The following is a 14,193-nucleotide window of genomic DNA, read 5'->3' on the forward strand; positions in this document are numbered from 1 at the left end:
TTAACACAGTGCTAAGTACAGAGCCAGTGCTTTTTCTTCTTCTCTTTTTCTACCACCTTTCAGAATTCTTCTGATTCCCAGGTTCATCAAGTAATCATTCAGCAATTATTTATTGAGCACCCATCATATGGCCAGCATATGGACTTCGCTGTTAAAAAGTTCAGAGTCAATATTGCTTTCCTAAAGTCATCTCAAGATAGTAAGCTGGCTATTTTGTTTTACAGGAAAATAAATAAATAAATAAAAAAGAGAGAGAGATTGAACTCTCAAGTTAAAAATATTTGTAACTTTTACCAATAATTTCACTTTATTTCATGAATCATTTCACTTAATGGTAGAAATTACCTTTCTCCAAATTGCTTCATGTTTTCAATGTGGCTATCACATCTTCTCCTTAGGAAAGTTACTTAGGCTCTCTGAGCCTTAATTTTTCTCATCTATAAAATAAAGGGGTAAAAGGGGTTCATCTGATGTCTTCTCAAACTGAAATTCTAGCAATTAGCTCACTTATATAGACCCCCTTTTTCCTTGGGAACAATTTCCTACTCGGCCCTGTAGTAGCCTTCACCGCATGTATATTTCCCACTTCCCAAACCCAGGGAATCAAATGAGTTTCTCAGAGGAGACTGCCTTGCTTCCATTCCTAATACCTATAATCCATTCCCTATGCAACAGCCAAATCGATCTTTCCAAACAGTATGTCAGATCAAACCACACACTCCCCACCCCAACTTATGAGTCAGTGGAATGCTATCCACCTTGGAATAAAACTCAGATTCCTTACATGGCCCCTGTCTTCCTTTTCCTCTCTCCTCTGACCTCCTCTTCTTCTTTCCCTTACTCACTATACTTCAACCACAGTGTCCTTTTGGCTCCTCCTTGAATCTGCCAATCTTGGTTCCATCTCAGGGCCTTTGGTCTTGCAAATCTCTCTTCCTAGAATATTTTTCCTCCAGATCAAGGAAATGTTTGTTCCCTCACTTCACTCAGGTCTTTGCATGTGTCACTCATTCAAAGTGATTTCCTGACTCCCCCTTCCCTCCCCTATCTAAAATAACATCCTGCCCCCACTCTTCTACTTATGTTGATTTATTTTCTCTCCAGCTCTTATCACTCTCTGGAATTATAGTAGATCATGTTATGACAGTACTATGTTATATAATTAACATTTAATTTAATATAATTTAATGTAAATTATATTAGCATAGAGAGTAGCAAATAATAGAGGCTCAATTGGTTTTTGTGGAATGAATGAGTAATTCTACGCTAATTCCCATATTAGCCATCTGTTTAGCTTCGAGGCATATATGACAATAACTCACATTGGCTATAGTATCCTGTTTTAAACATCTTTTGCTCTAATGTATGGACAGTTTTTCTATCCAAGCGGATTTTAAGCAATTTGGAGATTCCATGAACAGACATCATTTCTTTTGTGAATTCTCACAGAATTTCATTAGCTAATAGAATTGTAATAATATTCTCATAAGAGACTGTATTTTATTTTTAAAAGACAGGCTTTTCTCACATTCTTAAAAGATTCAATTGGACATGGCAGAATTAACTTCTAAGACAATCTATAATGGGTAGTAGATATAATTTGGATCACCAAATGGAAACACGAAACAATGTTCAGAAGTCAGGGTACAGACCCAGGATTTAAACCAAACTGAGGTGCTCTACCAATGAGGTCTTTCCACCATTTTATCAAATTCATCCACTTTAACCACTGGATTATGGTGATATGGGTCAGCCAAAAGATCACGGTCAGCTGGACAATGTGCTCCCAACTTACCCAGAGAGCAGTTCATGGTAATCATCTCAGAATCTTCATCTATATTTAGTGCAAATTAGGAGGTCAAGGACAGGATAAAACTTAGAAGATGGAACATCAGGAATCTTCTTGATATCTGTGTTCACTAAAAGATAATACGAATGTACAAGAATTTTTGTCACAGCACTGTTTGTAAAATGGTAGAATCCTCATGTCCATCAACAGCAGAATGGAAAAATAAATCATGGTATATTAATGCAATGGATGACTGTAACAAAAAAGAAGAATTAATGATTTACAGTCACATGAAATAATATTAATGCATCCTACATACATAATATTGAAAGAATAAAAACACCAAACAGTCACAACAGTATGTACTAAATGTGTAAAGTTCAAAAACAAGCAGAACTAATCCATAATGTGAGATCAGGATAGTGGTTACCCTTGAGGAGTTAGTGACCAGCAAGGGACATGAAAGAGGCATCTGGGGTGCTGCTAATGACCTAGGTCTGATTTTGGGTCCTGGTTGCACGGATGTGCTAACTTTACCAAAATCCATTAAGCTGTACACTTATCTGTGCATGTTCCTGTATTTATTTTACATTTCAGTAAAAGTTTACTTTAAAAACGATTCTTCATATGTTTAAGGACTCTTAAGCCAAGAAAATTATGAAAGCCTCTTTTGCAAGTACTCACAAATTGATATGCCAACTTTTAAAACCATCTGAAGCATGTGTTGAAAAGACGTTGAATCTTTAGCTGAACCTCACCAAAAAAAAGAACACATTTGATTCTGAAGATATCACATATCCCTGAATTTTTCAAGAGAAAATGACTTTGTTTTCAGGATCCCAAGTTATATATTTTCCAAAAGCTCACTCATTCCCTCCTGACCATTCACGAAAGTACATTCATCAATCAATCAATCAGTAACTGAAGGGGAAGGATGATGATGGATAGACATCCTTTTTATCTTCTAGCTCAGGTCATAAAATGCTAAGGGACTTCTGCATCATGAGTATGGCTCAGTAGGGAGTTGGGAGAAGGAGTGCAGGAAGTAGCTGTCAGAGGGAAATGAGGTCATCACCAAAGAGGAGGTAATAGGGCAATATCTGAGAAAGGTGGCACCTCAGATATTGTTCTCCTAGCCAGTGTATAACCAGCCCCTGAAGTTTATACGTAGGTGACTAGTTTATAAATCACACTAGCTCAAGAATTCTGCCTCTAGTAATGGAAGACTATATAATTTGGATTAGCCTTATCATGAGGACAACTAGAAAAACCTGGAAATGTATATTTTAAAAATTAATAATAAAAATCAGCTTGAAAGCACGAAAGAGTAAATAAGATAGTGAAGAATTACCAAGTCAACATCCAGGGGAATGTGGAAATCTAGAGAGTGAACCATTATTTGGTGCCACTTTTTGCCAATATGGAAGATGCATCTGAGAGACTGTATAAAGGGTTTTTTGTCAGTCTCACTGTATCAGGAAGACAAAACTTGGAACCAAAGTCACCCAGCTCTCATATATAGCTTAGCTTTGAGTCATCTGGGTTACCCAGATAATCTAAGTTCCTAAATTGGATTAAGGTGGTCTCAAATTGCCAGTGTCCCAGGCATGTGACAGAAAGAAATGAAATTCCTTTCTAGAGGAAGATTACATCATCATAGGTTGAAAAACCTGCACAAATATTTTCCCAAATATAATGTCTTACATAAAGTAAAATCAGGTAAAAAAAAGATCATTAAAAAGAAACATCAAAAACTTTAGACAACATAAAGAAAACCACAGGGTCTCCTTATATATGAATATAAGAACCAGTTTACAACAACTTTTTGCTATATTGAAACAGATAAAAATTAAGATTGAAAAATTTGACAAAGAATTTTGAGGATTTTTAAAATAACAAAATGAAATTCTAGAACCTAAAGATACCATAGCCAAAGAAAAAAATTAAAGGATGATTGTAACAGCAGAATAAACAGAGCTGAAGGAAGGATTTGTGAACTGGAAGACAGCTTGGGAAAAAAACCCAAATGAAGAGTGGAGAGATAAAATGGTAAATCACACTAGTTCACCAAGAGAAAGTCTGCTTTGTAACAAAGTCTTCCACATTGCCCCATTCTATCCACCACCTCCTTTTCCACCATCATTACAACCAGAACCCTGAACTGATATGCTATCACTCTGTAACTTTTTCCCTCACTAACACTATACTTTGTGGAAATTTTAATTTAATTTGGCTATTGTGAAAAGATTCAAAGATAACAAACTTGGAAGGAAGTGGTTATAGGCTTCTTTCCTCCTACAGATGATTTTTTGTCTGCACAGGGTATTTTTTAAATGTTTGAATGTAAATGTCTTTAGATTCATAAAGAAAAAAATTAAAAACAAAAGGTAGTTTCTTCTACTTTTCAGTTCTGTCACCAAATGTGTGTGTGTGTGTTTTCTTCCACACCAAGCAAATTCCCAATTCTTAGTGGACATCAACTAAGTGTCCTACAATTTAACTCAATTATGATACTAACTATCTGGAATTAGCATAGACCCCACAGGTTAAGGGCTCGGTCCCACAAGACTGCTCTCCACTTCAGAGGCCAGTTGAAAGTCTCAGGTTGTCAGTGTACTTCTGACACCAATCAGAGGTTCCCACGACCCCTCTTCAGGTTTGACAATTTGCAAGAATGGCTCACAGAATTCAGGAAAGTGCTTTACTTACTATTATCCATTTATTATAAAGAATACAACAAAGAAACAGCAAAATGGAAGAGATGCATAGGGCAAGGTATGGGGGGTGATGAGGGGGCTTGAAGTATCCATGCCCTTTCTAGGCATTCTACTCCCCTCCCCTCCCCCACCCCACACCTCAACATGTTCAGCAAACAGGAATCCCTTCAAACCCCTTCAGTTAAAATTTTTATGGAAATTCTATTATGTAGGCACAATTGATTAAATCACTGGCCATTAGTGATTAACCTAAACGCCAGCCCCTCTCCCCTCCCTGGAGTTTGGGGGGTGAGGCCAAAAGTTCCAACACTCTAATACATGGTATGTTCCTCTGGCAACCAGCCCCATCCTCCAAGTGTCATCTCATTAGCATAAACTCAAGTATGATTAAAGGGACTTATTACAAATAACAAAGGCTCCTCTTACCCTGTTACTCAGAAATGTCAAGGGTTTTAGGAGCTCTGTGCCAGGAACCTGGGATGAAGACAAAATATATATTTCTTATGATATCACAGTATCACAAATGGGCAAACGATCTCCAGTTAATCACGGCCACCGCCACTCTTTGCACACTACAGTCATGTTTTCTACCTGGAATAAAGTCTTTTTTCTACCTTTGAATTAATTCTTAGGAATCCAAAAATGTTGCTCCTCCTTTTTTGCCTGTGAAGTACAAGAAAGTCTCTGGTGGGGAGCAAAAAGTTACATCGAGGAATACAGATGTTTATGTGATTATTGTCCCCAACTTTTGGTGTTTCCAAGGTACTAGTGTTAATTGGTTATTTGACATGAATGAGAAAGAGAAACAATGCTAATTGTTTCACAGAAACACAGAATTGCCCAGCCCCAGATCTCAACCCTACTAGAGAAATGATCAGATATGATTACAACACCCCACTCCTCCAACCAAAACTGTCTTTGGAATAAAAAGCCACTGAGGTAAAACTCCAAACCAATTCTGATTCCACTACTCACTAAAAACCTTATGATAGTTAGAAAATATTGACTGTAAACACGAACCAAATTAGTGATGAAAAAGAAAAAAGGGAAAGAACTCCATGCTAAAAATCCAACCACATATGAAATTAGCAAAGCACCCTGAGAAGAGACCATAAGTGTTACCTTCATCAAAAGCTTCCGGAAAGGGGAATAATTGTCCCTCCATGATACGGTCACCTCCTCCCCCCTCAGCTCTAACTGAACTGTTTATCTAGAGCCCAGACAGCCTGGTCTGAGAAACTGAGCCCCTGATCTCTGTGGTGCCTGTTAGTTTAGGGTTGATGGTTCTCCATTAGCACCATCAGTAACTGCTGTATGGCCTGCATAAAACCACTTACCAATTCTAAGCCTTAGACTTTTCATCTGTAACATGGGTGCAAACCAGATGATTTCAATTCTAAAGGTTGCTTTCAGTCCTAAAAAATCTCACTTTCTAAAATGTAACATTCCATTTCTTAACCTAGGCGGTGATTACACAAATATTTGCTTTACAATTATTCTTTGAACATATATGTTTTATACAACCTTCTAAATAAGTAATGTTTGAAAATGTGTTGAAATGGAAAAATCCTATGAGAGGAAGCCAGTCTAGTACCATTCTTGAATTCATAAAAGTAGGTGTGATAATTGAATGCTAGAGGCAAAAAGCCAAGAGCAGATTGAAGCTTGTAAAATTCCTGAGGCTTCAAACCATTTCAGTGATAAGATAGAATCTAAGAAAGTGGAATGAATGGGAACTTGCAGGGCAAGCTGGACTGTTGCGAGCTCATAAAAGTTCCCACAATGGTCCTTGGAGAAAATTGAAATCCAAGGGTTGTTATTTAATAGCTATATTTTCTCTTAGCCAAATGTGACTGTGGATATACATAGCATAGCCTAGGAAACAACTTTCTCCTAGTAGTTTACAATAAGGAGCATCTTAACATTCTCAAAATGACTTTGTTATAAAACTTTTTTCATTACAGCATTATTTCTTTTGCCAAGCATTGTGCTGGGCCACATAAGTCTGCTCTCAATGAGCTTGCAGACTTAGAAGGCTCTATGTCACTTAGAATAAATTCCAAACTCCTTATTCCTCTCTGACCTCAATTAAGAACACCCCCCACTCGCCTTTTGTCTTTGTTTTATCAAACTCCCCCCTCAGGGCCTTTGCACTTGCTGTACCTTCTACCAGACATTCTACTCCCCCCATCTTTACCTCGCCAGCTCTTTCTTACCATTCAGGTTTCAACTCAAATGTCAGAGATGCTTCTCTAGACCTCCAAATTAAACAAATTAATGTTCTAGTCATTCTCTACCTCATTTCTCAAAGTAATGAACTTCCAATACTCAACATTTGTAAGTACTTGTTTTTAAAACTTATTTCTAGCCTTCCTTCTCTCAATATAGAGAAAGTTCCATGCTATGCCCCAGTGGCTGGATCAGTGCCCAACACATAAAAGTTGCACATTAAATATTTTAAAATTTTATTAGTATTGATAAATGATATGAGGCAAACAAAAAAAAAGCTTTACAAAATGGTTTTTAAGGTTCTGTTTAATCTTAAGATTTATATGCTCTTAAATACTATCAAAGAGTTTAAAGCTTCATGGAGTTGAAAGGTAAAGAAAGGAAAGATGAATCCTGGTTCTGTTTGTGTCCTCTATGTCGGTTGGTGTGATAGAGGCATTCACAGAAGGTGCTGTTAGTGGGATTGGGAAAGATGCATATGATTCTTCAAGGTAGAGAATAAGAGGAAATTATTCCAGGTCAAGTGAACAGCCTGAAAGGCATGAAGAGATAAGAATGCACAGAATGTTACTAGAACAGAGGATAAATGGAAAGGAAGGGTAATTTGAGCATAGTCATGGAAGATTTTAGGCTTCATTCTGTTATCTGGTGGTGACAGGGATCAGGAAAGTAAAATGATCTCACTCATCTTATGGAAATCTTAGTCTGACAGCAGTGGGAAGAATGGATTTCTGTGGGTGTGAGCAGCAATGAATACTTTGAGATTTTGGCCAAAATACATGTGTGTGTGTGTGTGAGAGAGAGAGAGAGAGAGAGAGAGAGAGATTTGGACATTTTACTGGAGAGAGAAAACTGATAGCTTTCATCAGGCTCAACATAAAAGAAAAAAATAATAATAAATTAAAATATAAACACTGATGTAAAGGGAAAGTGAGAAGTACTCACATTGAAGATAAAGAAAAGATCCAGCAGAAGAAATATTTGCCCTTTTTTTTAAAGGTTATCTCCATGACTAGTATAAGCCCCCCATTAATTGAGTCTTCATACTTTTGGGAAATGCTCAATTATACATATCATAAACATTCAGGCAGATTATGCATTTCTAGAAGACAGGAGGAAGGCAATATTTTACTGACAATGTAGGAAAAGCTTAGACTACATCATATAAGACAGTAATTGCTTGAAGGTAGAAATAGGGGCAAATTCAGGTCTAACAAGCTAAGACAGAAAAAAAGATAGAAAAAGAGAAAAGTACAAACCTTACTCAGGTATGCTCTATGTGATTCTTGCCTCTGCCTCAGTTATCCATTCTTTTGTGGCAAGTGGGTTTCTCCTCCATGCAGAGCAGCCCCTCCCATACCCTATACATCAATGGTCAATTCTTTGGTCATCCGTGAACCAGCTCTCTGGTGATGTAATTGGCAAAACTGCTTGAAGTTTAAAGCATCAGAATTAATCCGTCTTCCCTAAGTTATAATAACGCTATTACAGTGGGGGTAGAAATAGCCCCAAAGTAGAGAAGAGTGAGATCTTAACGGTGAAGTTGAGGAAAGAAGAATTAAAATGAGATGGTGACCAACGGGAAAACTTGATGCAAGTCAAACCAATGGTCATCTCTCCATGGGGATCAACTGGGGAAAAACCGAGGTCAGATAAGGACATTGGCAAGAGAAGCCAACAGGCAGTGGAGTCAGATGGCCTTGTCCTTGTAGAAGCTATGCATACCGCTTTGAAGAGGAGAAAGCTAGATTTCAGGAATTGGCTCCAATTCAGTAGGAAGAAGTTGCAGGAGCCAGGAGGCCGAAAGATGTCTGCCATCTGGAGAAACTGGAGGAAGGAAGATGGGAAGTCATGCCGATCAGGGGTGGGGACTCAAGAAGAAAGAAAGACTATTTGGCAGGGATGCCTTGGGTGGTGTCCGATGCACCCACAGGACTAGGAGAGTCAGCAATAAAAAAAATTATTTCCTTTCCAAATCCTGATACATCTATATTTTGAACTGACATTTAGGAAAGCTGTCTTTAAATATGTAAATGTAGTGTTTCACATATGATCATCTTTTTAAAAAATGCATCAGAATCATTAACAGCAATTCTACAAAATGCAATAAATTTATACTTTTTTGTTAGGGGTAAAAGGAAAAGATACCAGATCTCTCCAGATAGAGAATTTCTTCCTGGGGAAGAAAAAAAAAAAAAAAAAATGCAGTGGATGTCACTGAAATACTGGCAGGAAAACTTAAGGTTAATAGTGGTTACAGGTACAGGCTCTTAAATGAGTCCAGGTAGATCAGATCCTGGCTCCACCATTTACCAATTATGGGTTCTTGGGCAAGTTCATAAACTCTGTAAACCTCAATTTCCTTCACCATACAGTGGGAATAGCACCCACATCAAGAGTTATTATGAGGATTAAAATTCAAAATAGTAATGCATGTAAATTATTTAGCACAGTGCCTGGTATATTTTGAGAGCTAAATAATTGTTATCTATCATCCCCATCATCACTGTTATTAGTTAATTAGAGAGAGCTTCCAGAATTATTCATGGACAGTGCTGATTAGTATTGGAGTCGTCCACACAGACATAGAGAACAGACTTGTGGTTACCAAGGGGGAGGGGGTGGCCGAGGGAAGGACTGGGAGTTTGGGATTAGCAGATGCAAACTATTATATATAGAATGGGTAAACAACAAGGTCCTACTGTATAGCACAGGGAACTATATTCAATATCCTGTAATAAACCAGAATGGAAAAGAATATGAAAAAGAATGTATATATATGCATAACTGAATCACTTTGCTGTAAAGTAAAGTAACACAACATTGTAAATCAACAATACTTCAATAAAATAAATTTTTTAAAAAAGTATTGAAGTCGTCCATCTTCTACTGATTTGCTATATGAATTTCACTGAATGATTCAGCTGTAAAAGGGGAACAAGATCTGTCTCTAGGTTAAATCTCAAGAATTTAGATCATAGACATTGTTATTATTAACACTGCTGTGGCACAGACAGGGGTGTTGAGTCCTTGTGTCAACTCTACCGTGAACTCACAAGCCACACATCTGTACAAAGTTTATTGCAGTCTCCAAGGTTCATTTGAATTCTAACATTCTTTGATTCTGCAGCTACTGTTTCAGCTGCAGCACTTGTGAGCTAAAAATAATATAACTCCCCTTTGCCTGTATGGGTATGCTTATGGGTACTGAAAATGCAAAGCATGTGAGTATGTAACCTTCCACAGGTAAAAGATGGGTTACCCTGCTCAGCCCAGCCTGCCTTTTCACAACAGCCATTTTGTTCTGCCCTTGGCTGGCTGCCTCTTCTGTAATTTTCTGCAGCAAGCTCCATCCTTATCCCAGCCAGCAAGAAGAAAATGAATTTGCTCAGCAGTCCCAGGCATCCCTTTGGATGTTGCAGGAGAGAGCACGCCAGGCATTTCACTGTTAATTATCAGCAGCCTGGCTGCTGTGGTCCCTTGCTGTGCCAATTTGAGAGATGAGACTCTTTGCACTGCTTATTAGGCTCAGCTAAATAAATATTACCCGGCATTAGTGTTGTCAGAGATACAGTCTGAATTCAACTCCCTGGAGTGGCTGTTGGTACCCAAGCTTTACACCATCACTTTTCCTTCCTGCCTTCCCTCTCTTACCACACCACCATTGATCTCTTTCGCTCCTCCCTGGACATTCAGCTGGATTCTGACATCAGGGGGCTGAAATATAATATCATTGATTTAGCTCCTTTGTTTAAGGTTATCAAACACCTGTACTATTAGATTCAAGGGCCTCAGTATTAATTACCTCCTATTCTTGACCCAACAGACTAAATTTCTCAGCCATGTGTTTTGAGTTAGATTTCCCCACCCTCCAAAAACTCAGGGGTGAATTTTGATAGGCTTAAGTCCCCTGGCTGCAAAGATTGCTTTATAGGTGGGAATATGACCCTAATCAGGGCAATCATAGCCTGAAAGACTGAATTACAGAACTTATTTAAGCTATTTGGAAAACAGACTTTCTCTTCTTGGCTGGATGTTGAAGCTAGAAAATATAGCTACTGTTAGCTATTTTGTAACCATGAGGGTAGAAACTACTGAGAATGGAGCCAACACATAGAAAGTGACACAAAGAAACAGAGGGGGAGAAAAGCCCCATGCCTGGTCAAGCATTGAAGAGCTGGATCAAGCTTTACCTGAATTCATTCTAATTTTTGAACATTTCAGTTTTGCATCTATCACTTAAGCTTGAGTGGGAGAATTCTAATACTTTCATCCACATATATCTACTTGTTGTATGTGGTCTCCCTGATGTGTCTATTTGTAGCAAGTGCAGGTGGAGCCCTGCCATATCCCTTCAGCTCTTACCATAATAATTCTCTCCTACCTGAATTCCTACTCCTAAGGGTGTACTCTAGTGTTTCTGCCTTAGAACAAGACAGACCAAAGTGCTGGGTAATTAATACCCCTTTGAGGCAGCCCTCAGCCAGTAACTGGCAGAAGTTCATGGGTAAATACCCCAGCCTCCTTGCTCCCTTAGGATAACTCTGAGATACATTCTCTATATGGGCTCTCAGAGTTCCTCAGTGAGAGTGAGCCTGATTTGATAATGTGCCCCTAATTGTCTGCCTTCCTTTCCCCATCCCACCTCCTCACTTCTTTGCGGGCTTGTTGGCATCACCCTCTAACTAAACTACTTGCACTTGGGTCCCTGTGAGCTGAGACGTCACTTAACAGAGCAGCAAACTAGAGCTACATTGGCCCACAGGAATTTATAAAAAGTAACATCTACTTAGAACTTTAAAATGCACCCCACAATTTGTTTAACTTACCACACTTTTCATCTTTCCACCCCCAAACAGACTGGTGTATACACAGACCATTTGACGTTGACTCAGCCTAGAAAACAGCTATGAATTCAAAGCCCAGTAAGCCAGTGTGTTCTTTCTTGTCATTGCTGGCCAAACAGAGGGTGATGTACTAGATGGAAGGTTTTAGGAGAGAAAGAGAAGTAAAAGCAAAAGCTAGCCAAGGTGTGAAGGATGCTCGTTAATTCCCAGGCACCTACAATGGCAGTGAGCTGTCTAGACGCATCCATGGGAAGAATCAAGTCACTGAGGTTACTAATTTGGTGGTCCTGAAAGATGAGCAACACAGACATGTTTAATCTCTGGACATGTTTAATCTCTCCCAGTTTCTAAGCCCTCTTTGCTAAGGAAAACATCACCAGGCATGGGGGCTTTGCCAGAAACATGCATTTGCACTCCAAATGGTACCTGTCAGATGAAAACCGCACTTTGAAATAATGCACTCTGACTAGTCTCACTAATGGGATGTTGTCTATTATTTACATGAAAAATGTTGAAATGCAGACTCCTTTGTTTTATTTTTATTTGGGGCATTTAAAAGAAAACATTCAATCACATGCCAGTGGGAAAAGGTTCATTTCCCTTTCTGTGTTCCTTTCCATCTTCTAATCCTAGATTCTTGCCAAAGAACACATATGGCCAACAGGGCTTGCACTGAACCCTGTGCAATTCCATTTCCCTCCTATTAGAAAGTACAATCATGGGATAGAAGAGGTAGCACCTTCAAGGTAAAATAGCTCAACTTCCTCATTTTACCAACAAGGACAGGGAAGGCATGAAAGTCTCAGATGACAAAGATGGATGGGACTTGAAGGGCATCTGATCCAATTCACCCCTGCCACAGATGAGGAAACTGAGGTACAGATCAGTGAAAGACTTCGTTCAAGATGTCACAGGTGGTTAGGGACAAAGTTAAGGCTGGCACTGAGGAATCTTGATTCCATCCACTGCCCCTCCTCCTCATACCATGCTCATTAATTTTGGTTTAACTTTGAATTTTTGTTTCACTTGCACGTTTGTTTTATCTTAAGCTCACATTTCAACCCTATAACTTATCTTGGATTTGGTGTGGGATGTTTCTTCTTAGAAAACCTGAGATTATACCATTGCATTTAGGGGTCTTGCCTAAATAATTGCACTGGGGAGAAACCCTCTCAGTAATGAATTTTGTCACTGGGAAATCACTAGAAAGACCCCATGGCCTTTCTTTCTCTCTTCAGATACAGCCTGAAAAGTCAGATTATACTGATCCAACCTTAGTCCATTTGGTACGATGCTCATTCCTAAGTTCAAACCAGTTCCTGGGCCTGAGCCCAGGTACTGGTGTGGCCAGAAAAATGCCAGAAGCCATATGGCCTCCCCAGGCCACCTCCCGGATGAAGTTGGATGGCACACCTAGGAACAAACTCACTCCAAGAGATAGAACAGATGGCACCCCAGATATTAATATGTAGAATGTAGACTGCTAAGGTTGTTAAATAAGTTTATATTTTTAGATGGATTCATGAAAATCAAGAATTTTAAAGCCAAAGTGAAAGCCAAGCAAAGGAAACCACAAGACACTGTTCAAAGCTGTGCATTATTCTGTATTTGCTGGCACTGCCTTCCATAGCATCCTCCAACCTCCATAAAAACCATTGGAAAATAACCAGGAAGAAATTAAGTTACAACAAGAAAGGACTTTGGCTTCAGAATTCCATGCTGTGAGACCCTAGAAATGATACTGATGGCTACATTGTCATTTGGCAGAACAAGAAGCAAGCTGAATTTTTCCCTGTCTTCACCACCTTGTTCCATGTTCCTTTCCTGATAATCCCACCCTGACTATCCCACCCCACCTCAAACTACTTATGCTTCATTTTGGCTGCACCAGGAACAAGGCCTAAGGGGTATAACAACAATGCAAATCACTGAATCAGTGGAATTGGATAAGAAGATGGACTTGTAAGAATCTCCAATACAAACAGGACCCATCAGAAGGCTTTGAGTGCTTTGCCCATTGTCAGTACCACCTTGCATATGAAGTTATTTCCAGTTTACAGAACACTCTCGTACTCCTGATCTCATTTGATTTTGATCTTTGTAACAACCCTATGAGATAAATAAGAATGAATTATTACCCTCATTTTATAGATGAGGAAATGGAGGCTCAGAGAGGTTAAACAGATCACTCAGAGATGCACAGATGATAAGTGGTACCACTGGGACTTGAACCCAAGACTCTTTGATTCCATGTCTAGCATTGCATCTGATTTGGCACTTGCCAATGAATTAACAGCCAAAAGGGCCTTCATGGGGGAATAATTCCAACTGCTGCTAGAACAGCCTAATCCATGGATTAACTGATTTTAATGAGTTAGAACATCAGGGGGTGGAATAAAGTAATATTCCCATATTCTGGGAACATTCCATGTACAGAAACTAGATTCTAATTTATGCATTATTGATACTTAGTGCTTCACCTCTCACTGTATCCATGACCTTTTACACTTCCTCCCATTGGAGACAGAATATATTTCCCTTCTTCACTGATGATGAGTTTGGCAATGTGATTTGCTTCACCCAATGAAACGTTAGCAAATGTGATGCAACA

This window comes from Eschrichtius robustus, chromosome 16, assembly GCF_028021215.1.
Source record: "Eschrichtius robustus isolate mEscRob2 chromosome 16, mEscRob2.pri, whole genome shotgun sequence".
NCBI lineage: Eukaryota > Metazoa > Chordata > Mammalia > Artiodactyla > Eschrichtiidae > Eschrichtius > Eschrichtius robustus.